This window comes from Phlebotomus papatasi, chromosome 1, assembly GCF_024763615.1.
Source record: "Phlebotomus papatasi isolate M1 chromosome 1, Ppap_2.1, whole genome shotgun sequence".
Classification (NCBI taxonomy): Eukaryota; Metazoa; Arthropoda; class Insecta; order Diptera; family Psychodidae; genus Phlebotomus; species Phlebotomus papatasi.
This window is the reverse complement of record NC_077222.1, coordinates 66856384-66873202: the sequence shown is the minus strand read 5'-3', so window position 1 is coordinate 66873202 and position 16819 is coordinate 66856384. Positions and strand designations below refer to the sequence as shown.

General features: G+C 32.6%; 1 protein-coding gene across 1 annotated transcript in view; it reads right to left on the bottom strand.

Annotated features, from left to right (window-relative positions):
- LOC129797957 (dipeptidase 1) overlaps positions 1 to 15086 on the bottom strand; it is a 144713-nt gene extending 129627 nt beyond the window's left edge. The window contains exon 1 of the mRNA XM_055840855.1: positions 14125 to 15086. The gene's annotated coding sequence lies outside the window, so the exon portion shown is untranslated. The remainder of the gene's footprint in view (positions 1 to 14124) is intronic.
- Between the last annotated feature and the right edge of the window lie 1733 nt (positions 15087 to 16819).

The window sequence follows — 16819 nt, the reverse complement described above, 5'->3', positions numbered from 1 at the left end:
GGCGTAGCTTTGTTTGCTTGGGCTTAAATTCACCACCTCGTGCCATACCACCTCCCAAGCCCCCTGGCAGAGAAAACACTCTCACAATGGAAACGTGTGTAGCAATTTGGGATCAACCTCAATGTGTGTGTTAATACATGGGAGTTGAGGGCACATGGAGAAAAAAAGCAAAAGAAGAGAATGAATTTTATATCAGCCATATAAAGCATCCGTAGCCCCAACGGCTACCCCGAAGGCAGGATTTCAGAGTGAAATAAAAATAAGAAAATAACAGCAATCCTCATTCGAGAAGATTAATGCACTTGAGAGATGGAGGAGCTATAAGTTAGATTTTCCTGGATTAAGAGACTACACACTTTTCGTCTTATTATGATTTCATTAATTTTTAAAATACTTGCACAAATTCCCTCTCATTAAAGGTGTCTCTAGAGCCGATGTAAAATACAGCAAAAAGGTAATTTTTAAAAACAACAAAAACGCAAATTTTGCGAATACATAGCTCACTTTTTTTGGACATTTAACCAATCCCCAAGGGCTATTGTTTTATCCCTGTATGATAAAATTGTTCAAAAGTACATTGAGGCTATGGTTAAAAAAAAGGTTAATTTAATTATAGCAAACACAACAAACACGAATAAATACATGACAGATGAAATATTTTCGACCAATTCAACGCTTGACAGACTAATTTAATGACATTATTAAGCTAATTAATTCACTCTGTAATATCAAATGGGTCGAAAAATTAAATGTTCATTCTACTGCCTTTTTTTCATTCTCTTATTTGCATAGAAGTATTTGAATGAACGGAAATTTTTAAATTTAACCCTTTAAGGACGATTGGAACACCGGTGTCCCATAAAGAAAATAATTTTTCCTGACTACCTAAAGTTATTTTTTCTTATATTTGTACATAATTGCAAAGTAGAAGGTTGAAGGAATCTAGGATATTTTTTGCAAATTTCCAGCTATTTGCTATATAGTAAATATTTTAGTTCAAAAATGACGAGTTTTTAAATTCAAAAATTTATAATTGATTTTATTTATTTTTTATACGTCCAATTTTTTTTACAAAATCTCTTTTGGGTGTAAAAACTACAATACTCATACGTAATATTTTATTAAAGCGAAAATTATTATTCATTGGTATTGTCAGAAAAATTACTTAAATTTTTGGGCTATTTTTGTCCCTATCGTTCATAGAGGCGCAAAATACACCGAATCAGACTCTGTTGGACTTTCCAAGGTTAGATGTAAAACTTATCATTAATTATGTTTAACAGTTTAATTTTTATTGTTGATTTTCAGTCCGTAAAAAGTGTCTCGTCGTTAAAGGGTTAAGTCACGCCCCTTAACTCTTTAAGAACGAAAGTTTCAAAAATTGGGGAACAGAAAAAATCACTTTTTCTGACGTCTTAAAGCAAAATGTAACTTGAAAAGGCCGTAGGAAAAAGTTTTTGAGACGCCGCCAGGTGCCCCACGGGATTAAGGGTTAAAATCTGTGGACAATTACAGTTGGATCTCACTCAGTATTCTTTTTATATTTTATTGAGATGCTTTACGCACAATAAGTTTTGTCTTGTAAATATATTTTTTTTTAATTTCAGTGAGAGTAATGACCAGCGCACAATAACTTTTGTTTGTAAATATGTTTTCAAAATTGTCTGTGAGAGTGAAAGAGATGACTAGATCTAGATCTCACTCACTCTAATTGAAATGTCAAAAGATGTTTTCAAAACAAAAGTTATTGTGCGTTGGGCATAAATGAGATATCTAGTCATCTCGCTCACTTTGATAAGAAATTTTGAAAACGTATTTAGTAACACGTACACGGTCAATGATGCAATTGGTAAGAGCGTTCGGCTCTTGGGCGGTGTGATCCCCGGCTCGACTGTCACAGTTGTGAATTCGAGTCCCGCCCGGTGCAAATGACTGAAGCCTCTGAATGGACATTTTTCACGAAACATTATAATCTGAATAAATTTTGTAAACTGAATAATGTACAAAATGGCAATAAAAGCCCGGTACATCGAAATAAATAAATAAAAATATTTGTAAACAAAAATTATTGTGCATTTGGCATAAACCTTTACAATATCTGTTTCCTAAATTTAATTTATTGTAGGGGTGTGGCCTATTCTGCAATGGAAAAGCTTTCAATGGAAAAGCTATGTGTGAAAAGTGGAAGGTGTCATAACGTCCCTATATAAATGTTTAAAATTTTGAAATCATAATTTTCAGTTTTCCGTCTTTCATTTCCAGAAGAGACTATTTAATGGTGAATCTTGCTCAGAAAGTCGTGTACTCGGTGTTAAAAAAGAATATTAATAAATACAGTATCATTCAAATGAAGTACTTCTGATGAAAGCAACAGTTTTTACGGTTTTTACCATTTGGCATCATTTCATACATATCACGTTCTTTTTTTTCTGTATTTCATGAAAAATGACTCATTCATGCGCGAAACACTTAATCACCACTGAGAGGTCTTTTTTTTCCAACAATGTAAGCTTTTAATCCACATCCATTGTAAATTAAGCTTTTATGCTTTTATCTCAAATGCTGAAGATTAAGCTAGGGAAAATGCTGGGAGGAAGTTGTAAATTTGCAATCATCGCATTTTGGAGCTCCATACCAGTGGAAATTGACTGTAATTATCTCTAAAATCTCTTGAAGTTTTTTTTCACCTTCAAACGTGAAGAATTGCCCAACGTGGCAAAAAAGGGGAACTAGCGGAAGCTTTTCACAACTCTTTCAGTTTAGCTTTTCAAGAACTTGAACAAATCAAATGCTCCCCTAACCAATTCATTCGGACTTTTCACATTTATTGCTGGTTTTCAGTGGGAAATGAAATCATGATTTATCGATGGAATGTGAGTTATGGCTGGCTAGAAACTTATTTTAATTTAGTCGAAACCACAAATCGAAAAGTTTACCCAGAAGCTCTACATCCTCATAAAAGCACAAAATCCTTCACAGGAAAAGTCTCTTGGGGTTTTTTTTTTGAACATGCATGAGTGAATCAGAGAAATTTCTTGGCCAATTTCATTCAATAAAATTAATTTCCCATCTTTTCTTCTTTCTTGATGTTTCCCATGGAGCAATTTTGCATAATTTCATAGCTGGGAAGAAAAGAGACTCCATCAAGTAATACTCACAATTAAATTCCGGAAGGAGCTTTCATTTGTCACAAGCTCTTAGAAGCTTTCAACGCTGAGAGATATTGTAAAGAATTCTTAAAATATAAATTAAAATTTTATGAAAGGCGAAAACAGTTTTTTTTATTAGAATTTAAATCTCGTTGAAAAATCCAATTCATTTATAAAAAGATAAAAATAACAAAATTCTTGGAGCGACTTCGTTAAAGTTCTCAGGTTGTCACATAAACTCCTTATAATTAATTTGCTCATATCTTGAAAATCTTGCATGAACTATAATTGACCATAAAACTTCTCTCAAACTCATGAACTTTTTTAAGAGCGGGTCGAAAACTAAAATTAAAATTGTAAATAAATTATGCAATTTTTGTCTATTATTTAAAAAATAATAGGGTGTGATATTGTAAAAAATACCTAAGTGGAACGATTTTAATATTAATAACAGTAATAAAAAATAATCCATTCCGGAAAAACCAATTAAATATTAAATTAGTCATTCCATATGAATTAAATTTATTTCCAATCAGGAAAACAAATATTTTACACAGATTAATTCATAAAAACGGTTTATGACAATTTTATGAAAAGTATTTTAAAAGTTGATATTTCTTAAGAACATTTCAAATACAATTGTTATAAATCTTTTAAATTTTCAATGTAAATAAGCCGTACACTAAAACTTTTTTTTTATTATGAGAAGCTTTAAGATGAAAACAAGTCAGGCTTTTTGGTTTAATTCGAGAAGTTCTTATTTAAAAAAAAATTATGGGATACATATATCAAACTAAGATTATGTATTGAAAGAGAAAGTTTAAAAGAAATTTAGGAAAACTTATTTAAAGTTTTAACATTTTCTCAAACTTGAGGCTTAACATCGTTTCCAAATACTTATCTATAATTTCAAAATAAGCAAGAAATGCTTTATAGAACTTTAAAAGAATTGGAGCTTATTCTGACATTCTAAATTTAAATTCCTCAAAAAAACTTTACCTGTCTAACCATTTGTCTACGATTTCAAAAGATTTATCTATATTGAAATAAAGAAAACTGACGTCGGTATTCACTTAAGAAAAATAAAAATAATAAAATGTACACTTAGAAAACGGAATATGCTGAACAAATGATTAATGATTATTAAAACTGGTTGATAAAAAAATTGGTCGGCAAAAATCGATTTTGATCAGTAAAACAATTAAAGGTTGATATTGAATTTATAATAACTCTAAGATTTAAAAAATAATTGTGGTCAGTAAAATGGAATAAACATAATATCATAAAAATTACATTTAGTACACTAGTAAAAATAAAAGGGTCAAATTTACCCTTTTTAGAAAAAATGGATCATATTTGACCCTTTCAAAGGTTCACTTGTATCTCTTGAAATTTTGTATGCACAATTATCACGATAGATTATATTTTATCGTAAACTTATAATTCATATCATATTTTTCTCATCTGAGTGAACTCCAAAGATGACTTTTTCATTGTTTTTATTCGTTTATTCCGCAGATAAATAGGTGTCAAAGAGTGACCCTTTCAAAAGATCCCCGGTGACCCTTTCATTTTTACCAGTGTAGACAGAAAAAATTAGCAATAAATACTTTCATTGAGATACTGTCCAATTTGCTACAACTTTTTTTTGTAATTTTTATAAAATTATTTGCAATCTTTAAGAATTACTTAGACAAAATTAAGATATATTTGCAAATCCCTTAAGAAGTCAGCTCTATATCCATATATTTTGATCTTAGTTTTTTCTTCATATGAAATAAAATAAGATGACCAAACTTTTAGGTTTTTACTTCAAAATTCTCTGAGTGTTTTTAACTTTCCAAAGTGACTTTCAATATATTTCATGTGTCTGTCAGACACATACGATGAGATATCGTGGGAAAATCGTTGCTTGGCAATTCATGACTTTCTGGTCAACCCAAATCCGAAGATGTTACGAGATAGAAATACCCTTAGATTTTCACAAACTTGTACAACTTGTCCTTGGTGCTGGGGACAAAAAGGAAAGAGTTGAAATATCAACGAGTCTGTGGCATCGTCATGCGATTATCTGAGTGGACTTCCGAAGGGATGAAAAATGAAGCATCCCAGAGAGTGAATTGCTAAAAGGAAAGAGATCCAAATGTTCTGAATGCAACAAAATACACTTTTGCACATTTCGTGGTAACATTTTCCGATTTTCACTTCTGCTCTTGGCACTTTATTTGTCGTCAAGGAATTTTACGACTCTCTGGGTAACATGCCACGACACCCTTCCGATTCTGAGGGAGTCAGAGGAGAGCTTTGGAGTTTGGGTGCGTTGCAAAACATGCCTGAGATGGTGTTAGCTCAGATGGTTTACCCACCCAGAAACGATAAACAAGTCTCCTCATATGCCATGAAGATTGTATCTAATGTTATTCCAATTCTCATCCCCATGGGTGTCACACAAGAACACCAACAATTCCTCCTTTCCCGCCCTAACTCCAGGATACCCCAGCAATCCATTAGTATCGGAGTGAGAGGAGAAGTGCCGAAGAAAAATTTATGAGTGCGTAAAGTGCCAACGATTTTCCTTTCCAAACTTCCTTCCAACTCCAACGCATCGGGAATGGGTTTTGGGGTAAAATACTTGATAATTTGTATGCCACACAGTCGGAAGTCATAGCGGAAAGATCATTCAATCGCAGCCACAAAAGGCACAAATCCTCCCCCAAGAACAATTCCACCCTCAGGGCTTTCCCCCTTTTATCATTTAATTTGGAAGTTGCCCTAATTCCGTAAAAGACTTCCCACCATTCCGCATTGATTAGCTCCAGATTTAGTCCTCTTAATATTCAGACAGTGACATCCGCCAAATTCGCGATATTTATACGGATTTGCACTTAATTGGAACAGCAGAAACTCACAGTGTTTTTCAAGTTTTCCAGACAAATTCCCATGACTCATGAATTTCCTCTGTACCAATTCTTCCAAGTGAATACAGAACATTGTCGCTGACAAGGACAAAAATCCAATTATGTATTTTTTTTTGGACATACGCGAAAATCTTATAAGACAATTTCAGGATAATTTTCACTTGCAGACAAGAGGCTTGAAGAACTTTCTTTTGATGTCAAAAAGTAATTCAAGGGAATTTTCATTCAGTACATTCACAAAGACGAAGGAAAATCTGAGGAAAATCTATGGGAAATACGAAAAAAAGCAGCAAAGAATTCAATTTTATCACTCTCTTTTAAAGTTTCCCTAGTGTTTTCTTTTACAGTAAGAAATTAGATAGGGGATAATGAGGTTTTTGCGATTATATATTTCACATTCGATTTTACGACTGTTCTTTTTTTGTACAAAACCTGAAAATATATCATTTTATCATAATATTGCAAATCTTGATTTATTTTGTAAGTGTACACAAACTAATTAAAATGAATTTATTTAACACGATAACCTATAAATTCTGGATAATTATCACATTAATGTCCTAGGCAGCCTAGGTATAACCCGAGAGCTGGCTTAGTGGAAAACTCATGGGAATATAGTCTAGTCGTTATTTTGATTAATTATATTAAGCTCTATCTCGACTTAAGTCATAGGTGTCTCCAGCAGTTCAGCACATAAACCGTCTCTCGGCGTATCCCAAGTGAATGGATTCAATTTGGTGGAATATAAATAAATTCGCCTTAACCCTTTTACGCCGAGACACTTTTTACGGACTGAAAATCAACAATAAAAATTAAACTGGGAAACATAATCAATGATAAGTCTTACATCTAAACTTGGAAAGTCCCACAGAGTCTGATTCGGTGTATTTTGTGCTTCTATGAACGATAGGGACAAAAATAGCCCAAAAATTTAAGTAATTTTTCTGACAATACCAATAAATAATATTTTTCGCTTTAATGAAAAATATTAGGAATGAGTATTGTACTTTTTTTTGCCAAAATGGTTTTGATAAAAAAAAATTGGAAGTATAAAAAATAAATAAAATCAATTATGAATTTGAGAATTTACAGATTCGCCATTTTTGAGCTTAAATATTTACTACATAGCAAATAACTAAAGACTTGCAAAAAATATTCTAGATTACTTAAACCTTCTACTTTACAATTATGTACAGACATATGAAAAAAATAACTTTAGGAAGTCAGGAAAAATTATATTCTTTATGGGACATCGGTGATCCAATCGTCCTTAAAGGGTTAAAGAAGGGAATTTGTTTTTATCTCTCATTTTTCACTCACAAATCTATAATTTCTTGATTGAAATTTTAAGTCTTAGTTTATTTAATTAATTATTATTTATTAATAAATTATTCCGTTAAAAATTTGTCGAAGAAACCGTTTTTCAGTATTAATGAGAAATATGATGTAATTAATTCTAACAATATAGATAGCTTAGAAGAAAAATATTCTAAAAACAGTGATCCATACTGCACTATCTTTTTATTTTCCATATTCACTGCATAAATTTCACAAAATTTTCCATTTTCTGAACAGAATCACGAAGGCTATCTAATTGTAAAATTTTAAAATTGTCTCCTTTATCTTAAAAGTTATTGCATATTAAAATTTTAGATTTCATCGATTTCATACATTTTGCCCCAATCCCTCTTACGTAAATTTAATATTAGACATTGAATAAATGATTTCTCTTGATTTTATGAATAAAATTGTGATATTAATTTTTCATAAGAAATAATTTCAAATTATTCAATATTTTCAGGATTTCAAATATTCATAATGTAATGTTAAAATGGTTAAGATTAAGATTGACATGTTAATTTTCAAGTCAGTGTTTAAAGAATTATAAAAATCAAGTAATAAATTTTATATGACAAAATAAACACGTTTTCCACAATCATAAATAAATCGCAGTGTAATTAAGTAATAAAATCTTTTTCACATACAATTTTGAATTTAGATAACGTGCACAAATGTAATTTTTAGTTTATAAAAGCTTCAACGAATATCCAATATTTTCATCTTAAGAATTATTTCATTTTTGTATGAAATTGTCTTATATAGAGCGATCTTGATGCGTTATACAACATCAATAAAATTTAAGGATGGAATAATCTATGTTTATGCAAAACTACCGAACAGTATACTACGGAATATATTAAATATTAATCTGCTTACTATCGATTTAAATAATATATTGATTATATATCAAAAGTTATTCTTCTATTTTGCCTTGACATAAAGCAATAAAAATTTTTTGCAATAAAGAAAGAGTCTTATAAATTTTTAGTTTTGGGCACTCAATGGGTGAAGTGGTAGAGCACTCGCTCTATGATGCAAGTGTCCCGGGTTCGAATCCTCTTTAGGTCACCAGGAATTTTTCTGGCGTTGAAGGTGGTCGGATTGCATCCAGTGAGCTACACTGCACTTGATTTCACGGGCATGGGACTGACAACCTCATCCCGTACAAGAAAAAATAATAATGCATGACTAGAAATCCCCTTGCGGGAAGGCCTTGTTCCTTCATGGAATGTTGTGCCAACATTATTATAATTATTATTATTATTGTGATTTTAATCTTTCAATATTTTACAGAACCACTTTTCAAATAAAAAATAAATTTTAGTGGATATTAATGCATTATTTATTTATTTTATTATGCATAAAATTTTATATATTTTATAGATAATTATTCTCTACAAATAATGTTTTGAGGTGAAATACAGATAGAAGAGAGTTTCTTGATGTTAATAGTCAAAAAAGTCAAAAATCCTAGTAATTCATTAACAGTATTCGAAAATCCCCCACTTTTCCCTAGCGTCATATTTATTAAGCTGAGATCCACTTCTGGAATTTTTAGTGCCTTCATTATTTTCCGTTTCTAAATTTATACACTTAGATTTTATTTGCGCGACATCTCAAAGCACTTCACTATATCTGAAAATCCTTCAAAGATCTCAGCATTTTTCATCTTAATACAGACTCACAATAAAATCTGTGAGATTATGGCGATCAAAAGGATGTGATTGCACTAATGTCTCAGGAGATTCCTTCAATGGGGGAGTGTTGCAATGATAAATATCCATTAGAGTATGAGACGGAGAAGTGTGCAGAACCTCGAGGGGATTCAATCTAACCATCTAAATATCCGGTGAGATAAAATTTTCACATACACGCGCAAAAGGTACTTCTCCTTGGAGTACGGCAAATAAAACCAGTAGTATTCCATAACTTCTTTAAGTTGTTCTTTTATGTATACGCAAGCATATCTTTCACAGCTTTTTTTGCCTTCACTCTCTCCTTAATACAACTGATACCAAACCCCATTGAGCTTTTTGCCTTTCTATTCTTTTACCCATAAGATATCCATGTTGGTGAGATGGAACTAAAACGTGTATGTGCCAATAAACATAAAAATAAAAATATAATCTTCGATAGAGCAAGTTGGAAGTTGGAATTGTCCTGAGGAAAATAACTCTACATTATCAGACACATCGCATCGCATAAATTGCAGATAAGCTAGAAAATATACACCAATTTGGTTGGTTGCGCTTTATGCCAAATGCCTCAGATGCGTGTCTTCCTGTACACACCACATGAGCTTTTCATCACACAGACGCCCCAATTGGAGGGAAACCTGAGATCCATAAAATATCTCTCAGGTTGCTGATCAACATCACACCCTCATACCCTAAATCAGTCCGGAAAATTGCCAAAGAGATAGAGCACGAAGTTACTGGATACCTCCAAGATGGGTAGTTGGCACGAGGGCATTTTTCTGTCCTCTGGGAAAATCTCTGGGGTGGAGGTAGAAAATCTCATGTTATCAGAAGTTCCGGTAATCAGAGAACAAGAGCGCACGGGAGGGACATTAAACGACATAAAAAAAGCACAGAGTGACAATAAGAATTTGTAAATTTATGATTTAAAAAAAAAACTACTTTGACTACGAGTATAGCTTAACCACAAAAAATTAAAGACTACTCTAGGAAAGAAGTTCCCCTAAGGATCTATCGTATAGTGCGTAATGCACTTACGACTTAAGCCAAGAATCTTAAAATAATTATAATCAAAATAAAGATTTAACTAAATTCCCATCAGTTTCCCAGTAACTAAGCCATGATACTCAGCTTAAGCCAAGAGACGGATTAGTCAAAAACTGATGGAAATGTAATTTAATCATAATTTTGATTGTAATTACGTTAAGCCGTCAGTATGTCCAGTCCGGCACATATGACAATATCTCAAACCGCTTGGCCTATACGCTAAGCACAAAATAATGAATAATTTACTATCCAAATTTTTCATATTCGCAAAATTATATTCATTAATTCAAAGACTAGCGTAGGAAAGTCTAACGATTGCAAACTGAAAAAATAGAATATAATTAAATAATAAAAAAAACACATACACACAGAATTTTATTTCAGAAACTTTTCAACTACGAGCGTTTGCAAAATTTTAACATTCTCTAAATAGAAAACTACATGAGAAAATTTTATCCTTATATATCCTATTATTACAACTTCAGAATTTTTGCTTAGTAGGGGAAAGTCGTCTGCCTTTAAATGCAGCAGCCTTCAAATGTTGCGATTTTTTCGTTGTTCTCAAAAGCATAAATTATATTCTATTAACTATTAGGTAGCTATCCATCATTCTTACAAATCATCAAAAAATGGAGAGCCTAGCTCCTATTTCCTAGATGCTAGATTAAAAAAAAATGAAAATGAGCTCTAAACTGTAATTTTGATGTTCCACAAATCATGTGATTTTTCATAGTAAAAATCATTTTACAAATAAATCTTCCATTGTGACACATAGAAGGTTAATTAGGCTTAATATTTCTGTTAATACATTTTGGTTCAGATGACACAATTTTTCTGGGTGGCAAAAATTTGCAAATATCACCCTGCAGCAGCCTTTAAATGCTAATGTCGTGTGCCTTTAAATCCTATCTTTCCATACATCAAAACATGTGAAATCGAACTCCTACTTTTCTCTGACGAACGTCATACAAATACTTATAACTCGCTATCTTGCTCCGGCCGGGATGTTTCAAGTTGACAATTTTCAACTTCAATGGCTTTTTCTTCCAAATTTTCAAGTACAAAACAGTGCTTCAGAAAAATGTGAAGAAAAGTTATTGTTTAATGTCTTTTGACTGCAGTGATGATTTTAGTGAGTGCGTTAGGCTTCAATCTAATCATTTATAGCCCATTTAGTTTTATTGATTCAATATTCTCAGTGAAAAAAAAAACATTTAAGGTAGCTGCCTCGCGTTTGAAGGCAGACTATGCCAGCTGCCTTCATACAAATCGACATCACTTTTTTAATTTCCTCAGAAGGAAAAACTGAAGACTTGCAAGTGCTAAATGAGGTAATCATATACGCCGAATGAACAAGAGAATTTTTTGGTGTAGTAGAAAATAAAATCCATTTTGTGGATTCTTCAGAAAAAAATCTTAAATTTGGAACTCCATTTTTCGTTTGAAGGCAGACGACTTTCCCCTATGCAATTCAACTTTGGCAATTAACCAAATTAAATTTGTCAAGTAGAAAATGGCTGAAAACAATTGGGCAGTATTATAGTAAAAATGGTCAGTTAAAATGAAAATTGTTAACCCTCTAACAGTATTCTTTTTAATATACAATAAAAAGTTGTAAGAAAATGTTTTTTGGATAATTATGATCCAAAAGTCGAAAAAACCATCCATTCTTCATTATCCCTTTTAGTTTAGGCGCTAGGTGAGAAAATATAAAAAAAAATTTGAAACTCGTTTTGCCTCAAAAATTCACATTTTTACTTTTTTCAATTTTTTTAAATAAAATATACAAAGTAGAATGCCATATCTCTCAGTAAAAAATAAATTTATTTTAGTCAGAAAACTTTAAATCGGTATTTTTCTTAAAATTGGAAATGAGTTTTTTGCACAAATATTTTTTGTTGATTTTTCTCTGACCTGTCCCACAAATACGAACATAAATTTCTCTAGTGTGTAGACGCCATAATTCTTTGATCATATTTTTTCCTGTAGAAAATTAATGAAAAATAAGTCACAATTTAAATAAAATGTTATAAAGTACTGAGAGAATCAATAGGCTAAGCGAAAATAAATAAGTAATTGTATGGAAAATGTTGAAGTACGAAATGTTCGGATGTTACAGATACTGGTAATGAAATTTTCCTTGTATAGAATTTCAGGGTACCAAAGTTGTAGATACAGAATGCGAGATAAGTAATCTTCGTAACACAATCTTTTACAAGCAGGTATGAAAGTTTTTAGTTACAAAAAAATTATGTGTCTGAATTACAACTGAATTAGGAAACAAAGATAGATTTCAATTCTAAAACTGCTCTCAAACTTGAACTCATTCTCGAACATTACTAGTTTTCCACAATAAACCATAAAAGTAAACCAAATAAAAAAATACCACGAATAATAATAACGACATTCACCATAGAATTCTTTGTCAACATTCTCCGAAAAATCTCTCTTTCCACGAAATTAGAGAACTTAAGCCATATGAATAAAGCTTATACGGTCTTCAGACTTATACGGACTTCAGACTTAGTCAAAAGGCGAATGATCTCTAAAATTCTGAAAAAACCAATAAAATTGTTTGCTAATTAAGATTTTCACATCTTTGACAACTGAGGTGAAGCTCTAGTCTGAAAACCACTTTATGGATTAGCTGTATGGCTTATGTTTCCATAATACTTAAGCGAGTATTTTTTAAAGAATCTTGACTTGGAATTAAATTTTAAGGATGAATGATGCGTTGGATTCTTAAATAGATGTGATTAGAAGGAATCACACCTAAAACAACAATAAAATTGCTTGTTATTTAGGATTTTGAAATGTTCGGAAACTTACGACCGCTTTAGGGCCTATATTAAGCTAACTGACTTCGGAAATTTGGTTTAGTAATATAGCTTCAGCTTTTTAAGAGTAAAATTAACATGAAAAAGGGTAACTTTAATCCCCAATACACCTAAAATGCATAATATATACACCGATTTCGGATCAATACTGCAGGGTAAAATTAACATTTCCGGAATGTTATTTTAACTTTTTCGGATTTCTCTCTCAGTGTTGTCAAATTTTTTATCGGTAATAGTTTTGGAAAAACATTGACTTAAAGATTAGACATTAAGGACAAAAAAAATTTGATTTCTAAAAACCACTAATATTGCTTTTCTTTAAAATTTCGAAACCTTCTGGAAATGGAGCTAAACCTCCAATCTGAAAACTGTATGGATATTAGCTAAGAATGGCACATGGTAATTTTAATCGAAATAATGAATGAACTATTTTAACTTAAGTCGTAGTCGTAGGTCTGTCGAGAACCTTAGTTGTTAAGATAATTCTAGTTTTATTAACTTACAGGTTTTATACAACAAAATTTCAAAATACTCTTGAATCAATAGAGCAGTAAGTCAAACCTAAACATATGAAACCCAAAAATTTTCTAAACTATACCGAAGCTTTCGGAATTTAAAGAAGGATGGACAGAAGTAAGAAAACCTAGATTTTCACAATCGCAGATTTTTTCATGCTCAAAATATGTTTAAAAAAACTGAAAAAAAATCTGAATGAATTAGTCAACAAATTTTTAAAAACAATGCATGTTATATTAAAGTTTGTCCACTTATACTTGTTGGTAAAACTTTATTGTCACTCTGTGTTCTACCTGAACTTTCAGTTCAACATTGGGAAAATATTATATTTCACACGCATGCATGAGGGAAACGGAAATGGAAAGGAAGTCGGGATAATGGGCTGAGGATTGTGTGAATTATTCTCAGGACACACTAGCAAATCTCTCCGCAACATCTCTGCCCAAGAAAAAAATATATACCGTGTTGGATTTAGTACACCTCCGCAGGAGCACCATCAGGTGCTTGAGGAGTATAGCACAGAAGGGTGCAAGGAACATCATCAACTCGCTGAACGTTATGACATATATAAGCTCAACCCAAATCCCCAATTGATTATCGCTAAATTGCATTTATATACCTTTTACATATCCCCGGTGAAATTAGCCATAAAGAGAGGCAGAAGATCCTGAATAGGTGCTCATTCCCAGACAATCACTGTTATCTCACATTGAGAGTTTGGAGGGTGGTTGGAACCTGGGTGAACTTTAACTCTCACCTTTATTACACCTTCTTCCAGTTAATTGTGCTCCAAAACAATTATTATTACACCACAATTCACTGTTCATAGAAGACACACCAAGCACATAGAACCACACAATTCTGGAGGAAATTAATTAATTCACTATTCACATCTCATGCTGAGTGGGTGCAAAATACAATGCCTCCATCCACTTTGCCAATAGTAAGTATCTCATTTATTGTGTTAAATCATGCGACAAAATTAGATGACAAATTTGATGCTTGAGAGCACTCACGAAAAAGAAATCCTGCTGGTATATTTTGTTCCTAATTATTTTAATTGAATGCGTGACAGGAATTTTTTTTTAGATGGTCATTGACCGGCAGTAAATCTCAGAATGTCTTCATTTACCAAATGGAACTCGCCCTTCTTTATAGCCTCTGGTCACTTGAGGTGAAAAAAATAGCCACATACACCAAAAGCTCAGAGGTATTCCCATAAATTTCCATCAATTCACATTCGATACATAAAACACTTTCTTCCTTGGGCACAATTCGAAAAATTGCGGTTAGTAAACTAAGGGTTTTGGCAGGGCAGCGTATTTACCTCAAAAAAACACCCCGAACTGGCGCAAATAACAATCCCATATGTCACGTTAATTCTTCCAAATTATTTCCTCTATTAAAACGATTACACTCCCGAATAACACACAAAAGGTCGAAAGTCCCTGACTTAATTTATTGCTTTAACTAATCGGACTCTGTGACTCAAACACGCCGAAATTGAGATCAGACGAAAGGAAAATTCACCGAAGGGCACAGCTTAGAACATGTTACTCGTGCCGGAGCTTCGAGAAAACTACCCTTAGGTGGTCACAAGTGATTGAACCGCCACAATTCCCCCAAATCCAGATACTCACCATGGTGAATATGAGCAACTCTCGAAAATTCATGCGCGTTCTCCCCTCAGAACTGGCGAGACAAACTACCCCTACTTTTGAGAACTGACTGAAGTACAAGAGCTTCATGCATTTCACATGATATTCAATTTTTCACGTAAATTTGCACAAGGTGTATTTCGTCAAATAAACATAAATTTAGGTGTTCGTGTTTTGATAAACAACTCTTGGCATCTTCAAACGAAAATCCTAGCTCAAAAGGTTGTTAAATAAATCGGACGTGACACACCGTCAAATGATCTAATCATCTCTAATGAGCCTCTTCTGTGGAAAATTTGTCAATATTCGGTCATGCCAGACAATATGAGACAGATTATCGACACCGTCCTCTCGGGGAAAATTTACTTGAACACAAAAATGCCATTCAGCATGAATTTCACTGCCAAATTCAGCCCGAATACTGGACACATTTATTTTACTTAGAAGAGACTAAATATACTCGCAGAGTGCTCGAACACGTCAGCGCTTAAGCTTCTTATAAATTTGCATAATTTGAAGAACAAAGGTTTACCAAATCAGAGACCAACTGGATCATGTTGAAAGTTTCTCTAGGGATGTTTTTTCCATACGAAATGTTAGAAAATGTTTTTTCAAATTGCAAAACAACAAAAAACAAAAATGACAAAATTTTACCAAAATCCAGTTGGCCGCTTTACAAACCTTTTTTTTAGAGTGCCATAGATATAAATGACTTGCCGTTCAACCGCTGGAACCGATTTAGACATATGAGTGAATCCAAGACCATTCCAACGATTCTAATCTACCTAAACATGAATCTTTTTATGTTTTAAACAAGGTTTTAGATACATTACGGGAATGTAGGCAGGCTTCGCACGTGTGAGCTTTCGAACAATGCGAATTTTCTCTTTATTTCCAAAGAGTTGGTTCCGCATTTCTTAGCCATAAGTTAAGTATTTATGAACCTTATCTTTATTGTAAAAATAGGCAGCCAAACCCTTCTTTCCTAGGTGCTAGGATCACAAAGAGAAAATTGGCCCAAAATGGGTAATTTTAATGGTGCACATTTTATTTGATTTCTCATAGTTAAACTCACTTCTAAAAAAAATCACTTACACACTGGATGAAGAGTATACTTGAGATGTTATTTACGTAATAATTTTTTTTGCATCGGAGGGAAATTATTTTCACGGTAGTGGAAAATTCTCAAGTACTACACTGTGTGTGGTTTCAAACACTGAATGTGTGAGCGTTCGCACATCCATCAGACAACTCCAGCTTGAAAATCATAACCTCACTAAAGCCTCATAAGCCACAGTGAGACATTTGTGGTCATTTCCTCTTCGACAGGCATATAGTCTCCTTCCCATCTCCATGAAACGACGGTTATATTGACAGTGCTCCAGAAAATGTGAAAAAATGTGTTTTAAAGATATTCTTTTAGTGCACCGATAGTTTCCGCGGGTTCACGGGAGTACAGTATAACAATCGGAAAATAATTTTTAATTGTAGATAAAATTTATTTCGAGAAATAAAGCAATGACGAAATCAAACCCCCATCGTGTGAACGCTGCCACCGGGGGCAAGAATCGCACAAATCGTCATATTTTTTTTTTATTTTCCTGTCGAGGAAAAACCAACAATTTTGTGATAGTGAACTAGGCATGCATAGAAACC